We start from the raw sequence: 6,000 nt of genomic DNA on the forward strand, positions 1-6,000 counted from the left end.
TCTCAGGGCTGAAAGGGGGGACTGTTAGGGATAAATTGAAACCCCCAGCGCCTGTAAAACTATAATTCACTTGTCTTACCTAAACCAGCTTGGGCTTCATGGGAAATAGAACCAAAGTGGCCTTTATATGACTCTTGATATAAAATGTCGGTTTATTTCCTGGTGACCTGACCCTTACCTACATTCCAGTGGCTCGCATAATAAAAGCCGGTTTAAGCTGGAAACTTCCCTACTATGCATTTCTGTATCAAATTTATGCTTATGGCCTTGCTTATTGTTACAAACGCTCCTTGAATAGAAATGTCAAACGCTATTCCAATGCCCCTCATATCCTTGACTTGTAATACTCCTTTGATATGTAAGCAGAGTAATATCATGTCTGTCTCCAGTTTAGGGGGCGCCCGGTTGCAGCTGGGCCTCCCCTCAATAGTTGCCTTTGTCTGTTCCTGCATAGTGCTTATCTCAAGGACATGCGAAATATGCAGACATAGAGTCTGAGAGATAGTCTTGATGTTTCCACTTTGTCCTTCCCCCGGTACCCCTTTACCTCCTTACATATGCCCCAAAGCTATGACAGTTGGCAATTGCTTCTTTTGTATTTTATGACGTGAACCCGATATTGTAAACTTCGGGGTAAGCCTATATAAACCATTGAACACCAATAAACGAGGTTCCCATGCTGGCCTGCTTCGACTTGTAAGTATTGGGTCCCCTTTGCAAAGGTTTTTGTCTTGTGTTACTTGATCTCTGATAGTGGGTTCATTTGCACTCAACTCCGCACTCTTCCCGGGTGTAATAAGCGAGTTGGGGTTGACAGGGCGACTTGCGTGTTGGGTTTGGACCTAACATACACTAAAAAAAACCTCCAACAATAATTGTGGAATAATGACACTGAGCCAGTGTGGTGTAGTGGTTTGAATGTTGGACTACGACCTGGGAGACCAGGGTTCAAATCCCCACACAGCCAGGAAGCTCACTGGGTGACTGTGGGCCAGTCACTGCCTCTCAGTCACAGAGGAAGGCAATGGTAAAACTTCCTCTGAATACCCTTTACCATGAAAACCCTATTCACAGGGTCGCCATAAGTCAGGGTCGACTTGAAGGCAGTCCATTTCATTTTCATTCTGCAGAATAGTCTCCAGTGGACATCAGGAGTGTCTCAATTTGCACAAGGTAAAACAGTGGGAAGTGAAATATATTCTAGCAAAATTCTAGGTGTGCTCTGTGTTTTTAATTGACTATGCCCACCTTGCCTTAAATGAAGTGGTTTAAACACAGCAGGCTGAAAACATGCATCCTCTTTTTTCCAACAGCTAGAGTCATTGCTGAAGTAGCAACATATTGTGATCAGTCTGATTTTACATCAAACTGCAGTTTCAGATTCCACTGTTAATGCACCCAAAATAGAAATAGAACATAACCTTCAATTTGAAACACAAAAGGCTATCTTCATCATCATATGACATTGACCAATAAAAAGGCTTTGAAATTAATAAAAATAAATTTGACACAGATTTCTGGGATGAATAATGAGGGAAATAATTTTTTCTCGATTAGATTCTCTGTAGAAACATTAGTAACACAGAAAGAAGCAAAGTAAGAAAAACACCAACAAAGATACGAAAATATAATTCTCTATCTTTGAAGATGGCAGGTGTTGCCACCACTCACCATATGCTCAGAGGCACATGTTACCAAATTCTTCCAAGCTACACAGCAAGTGGATTGGACTGTGAAAGACCAACCCAAATGGTGTTTGCATTTTTACAAATTTGTAGGATGGTACAATATCTCAGAGAGGAGGTCAGGTCTCCTGCTCCTCTGGTGCATTCACTATAGCTGCCCAATTTCCCTGCTTTTTCAAGTTTGATAGAAATATCTGTTGGCTATAGGTACATTCTTAAACTGCAAGAGTTTTTTTGCCTATTATTTTATTTATTTATTTATTATTTAATTTGTATCCTGCCCTTCCTCCCAGCAGGAGCCCAGGGCGGCAAACAAAGCACTAAAAACACTTTAAAACATCGTAAAAACAGTTCTTAAAATACATTAAAACAAAACAGCGTTAAAAACATTTTTAGAAACCCAACTTTAAAAAAGGGTTAAAAACATTATTAAAAAACATATTAAGCAATTCTAACACAGACACAGAGTGAGATAGGTCTCAACCTAAAAGGCTTGTTGAAAGAGGAAAGTGAATTATCTCCACAAATAGAATAACGCCTGCAACATTTGCAATTGTTTGAAAAACAGAGCTAGCGTGGGATGGTAGTCAGAGTGCTGGAGGTTAATATCCCTGTTCAGCCATGAAGTTCTCGGACAGTCACTGTATCTCAAATTAACCTACTTCACAAGGCTATTGTGAGGATAAAATGGGGCTGAGGAGAGAAAGGACCACATATGCTGCCCTGAGCTCCTTTGAGGAAGGTGGGGATAGAAACTGTTTTGTAGAAGAAATGATAAAAGCAGTGGACGAAATGCCTTCAAGATGATAGGTAGGTGGATCATTTTCTGCCCACGAGCCTCTGTGCAGTGATAGCTTTAGGAATGCCTTACAAAGAGTCAAACTACTGGTCTATCTGACTTGTTAATGTCTATGCTGACTTGCACCAGCTCTTGGAGTTTCAGGTGGTGATCTTTGCCAACGCTACCTGGAGATGTCAGCAACTTAACATGGAACCTTCTGTATGCAAAGCATGTACTCTGTTGCCCTTCCCAAAGAGGTCAGTGCGGCTATGCCATGTCAAGTGTTCATGTGTATAATATGGCAAAAGGGCTGGCCAGCAAGAATTGGCTTTGGTTAACTCACAACGCTAGTGCAGTTCCACAGTACCACCATACAACTCCCTCTCTCAAGTCCTTTTCCTCATGGCATGACAAACATTCTCTGGGAACCCTGGATGTGAGAAAAGTGGCTGGGATAAGAAAATGCAGGAGGGAAGAATTGAGATGGGAAAAGTTTAAGCCAGGGGTGGGGAATTTGTAACTTGCGGACCAGATTAGGCACAGTATGGGCCTCAATTTGGCCCATGAGGCCATTTCCTCAAATCACAGCCATCTGTCCCACATCTGACATCATATGTGATACCAGGTGTGGACAAAGAGGCTGCAAAGGAACAATCAAGACCCTTAAAGTGTACTCCCGATTGTCCCTTGGCCAGGGAGGCTTGCTGTCAGCATTGATCAGCTGATTGCTGGTGATGCAGGAAAACACTGATCAGCTGTTCAATACTTACGGTAAGCCCTGCTAAGACTGTTACTTACAGCAACTCCCGCTTATAGCGAGGCTTGCTGTGACTGCAAATATTGGTTCGCATTGGTGACTTGAATTCAGGTTGGTGATGCAAAGGATCTTTGCTCAAGCTGTGCCTGCAAAAGCTTTTTTTTTTTTTACTTTGGGTCACCTGACAATGGATGTCAGGTGGTTGACCTAGCTCATGTGCAGCCCCATCCTTACCACCACTTCACCTCTCCCCCTCCTAGTAAGCAGCAGGTGACACCAGGTGAACTGTTCCTGTATGCATATACCAAAGTTTTCCTCCTTATCAGAAAATGTTGGGTACTATCCAATGTTAGTCAGAGTAGTCCCATTGAAACCAATGTAGTACCGGATATCACTCATGAACTTTTTCAGAGGATTCCTGTTTCCTTGATTCATAATTTTAAAGTTATATGTTTCATATACCGTGTAATTGTTCCAACAATCTGCTGCCCTTTCATGATACCAAAATCCTTGCTTAATGGTTGTAGTGGCTCTGGCCAAACTAGATAATACCCCGGAAGATCTGTGATTGCATCTTCCACAGATCCTCCCCCCCCCAATCAGATCAAGGTTATCCTGCTGTGGGAGCTTCCTCCCCCTTTCTCCCTTGCGGTGGTTTCCTGATCTGAATTGCCACCAATGTTTTTTGGGGGGAAATAGCAGTTTTGCATGTATGTCTATGGGAGGGAAGGCAGATACTGAGAAAACTGCACCAAAAGAAAAGATTGACTGTCGCTCTTGCAAAGCCATGGTCCTAATCTAATTCAGCCCCACACCCCCTTGGGAACTTTTATCTTGGGGTGGGGGGAATTGTGAGAGAATTTATTACAGTTCACTCTCCAATGTCATAACTAGTTTGTCTCTTCAGTGGTAAACTTTCATTATCCCCTGGCAGTACTTGAGCCTAGTATAGGTCTGATTCTTTCCAGTAGAGGGCTGTAGTATGTCAGGGGAAAACAAAAGGGGCTATGTGATATAGGACAATCATACATGTAAATTACTTAGGCTGCACTTTATATGTGATTCATTATCATCTCCTGTGCTAAGAGAAAATACCTGAAATACAAACTTCTGAACTATTAGCAAGTTAACATCCTAGACCTAAAGCCATTACCTGGATTTGGGTCCTAATTTCAATAGAATTTACTTCCAAGCAAATTTGCTTGGAATCACAAAGTATAAGGTCCAAAGAGTCTGTGATTAAGTCTGATACTTTAGAAAACTTATTTTGAAGTTTCTTTGAAATCTACACCAAGTACATTTATGATTTGAGCCCCAAGCTCTGAACTTAAGCAGATTTACTTGGAATGAAGTTCCATCAAAGTCAACAGAACTCAAGTCTTAGTGGGGCAAATCAATGGGAATACAATAGGGTAAACTGTTGACTCTAGAGCAGGGGTTCCCAAACTGTGGTCCATGAGCTTCATTTAGGTGGTCCGTGGCATCTCCATATGAAATAGCTTAATTTTAAATTGTATTCTTACAGCTTTTATTTCTTTTATTGTATTTCTTGTATCACAATTTGAATTCCATGGAATGCAAATTGTAATATAGTAAAATACAATATAAGAAATAAAGCAGTAAAAATTCAATTAAAAATCATACAGAATTTAGCACAGCACTTGCTACAACAGGCAGATAAATCATTATATGATCCTCCAAGACCATCAGCTATTTCAAGTCATCTATAAGGGGAAAAAAGTTTAGGAAGCCCTGCTCTATGGAATGCAGCCAGATGCCCAAATCGTTCAGAAAGCAAAACGTATGCATAGGAGGAGGCTTTTGCATGTGGGAAGCTGCTTTCCTATCTTCTCCCTATACTAAGTATAGAAGCTATGAACACATTTGCAAAACACATTTAACATTAGTACACTTGTCAAGAGCCCTGTTTTCATTCTAGCTCCACCCGTGACTTGCATGTGTTTGGCAGAAGTTGAAAAAAGGTTCTGCGTGTGTACAGTTCCAGTACCTAAGGTCCAAATTCATGATTGGAACTCTGGTGCCAGAGTTCCCAAGAGCACATAGAGGCCCAACCATGTGTCCAGTAGTACACAAACAGAGCCAGAGCCATTGATACTTTCTGCCAAATGAGCAGCAGTTGCAGGTGGGGCCTGCAGCCACAGTCGCATTCCTCCCATACTCCTACACGGAATGCCTGGACAGAGCACAAGAACAAGCTGGAGAAGATCCTGAGAAGATACAGCTGGGTGTGACTTGGTGAGTGTGTGCATGGTGGTAACGATGCAATGTGTGAAATGGCCTAAGGGCCAACCTGGACATGATGTCAATGTCAGGATTTTGAAAGATTAATAGCAGGCACTGATGGGAGGTTTCTCCTCAGAGCTAATAGCAGTGTGTGTTTTTGTAAGGATCATGGCTGGGGAGGGAAGGGTGTCCTGATTAAAGTCGCATGCTAACGTCCTGCCTGCCACCCTGCTATTGATTTAAAAAAAACCTTCAGAGTAATGCATTTAGCATAATACCTAGTGTGGTCCTTGGTTTGCTGTGAGAATTGGGATGGAGCAAATGAGCTTTATTGAATTGAGTAGCCTGTCTATGCTACCTTCAGGAGGTCCAACCATTGGTAAGATATCCAGTGTGGTCCATTCACTGAACTGTCTGGACCAGCAGCTCACTGTTCAAAAAGTTGCTTGTTCCGACATAAAACTGCTTCTGATTGGCTCCACCAAATCTTCCAAGAACTTAAAATGTAGATTCCTTGAAATAAGTTTGCATAA

Source organism: Rhineura floridana, chromosome 4, assembly GCF_030035675.1.
Source record: "Rhineura floridana isolate rRhiFlo1 chromosome 4, rRhiFlo1.hap2, whole genome shotgun sequence".
NCBI classification, from domain to species: Eukaryota; Metazoa; Chordata; class Lepidosauria; order Squamata; family Rhineuridae; genus Rhineura; species Rhineura floridana.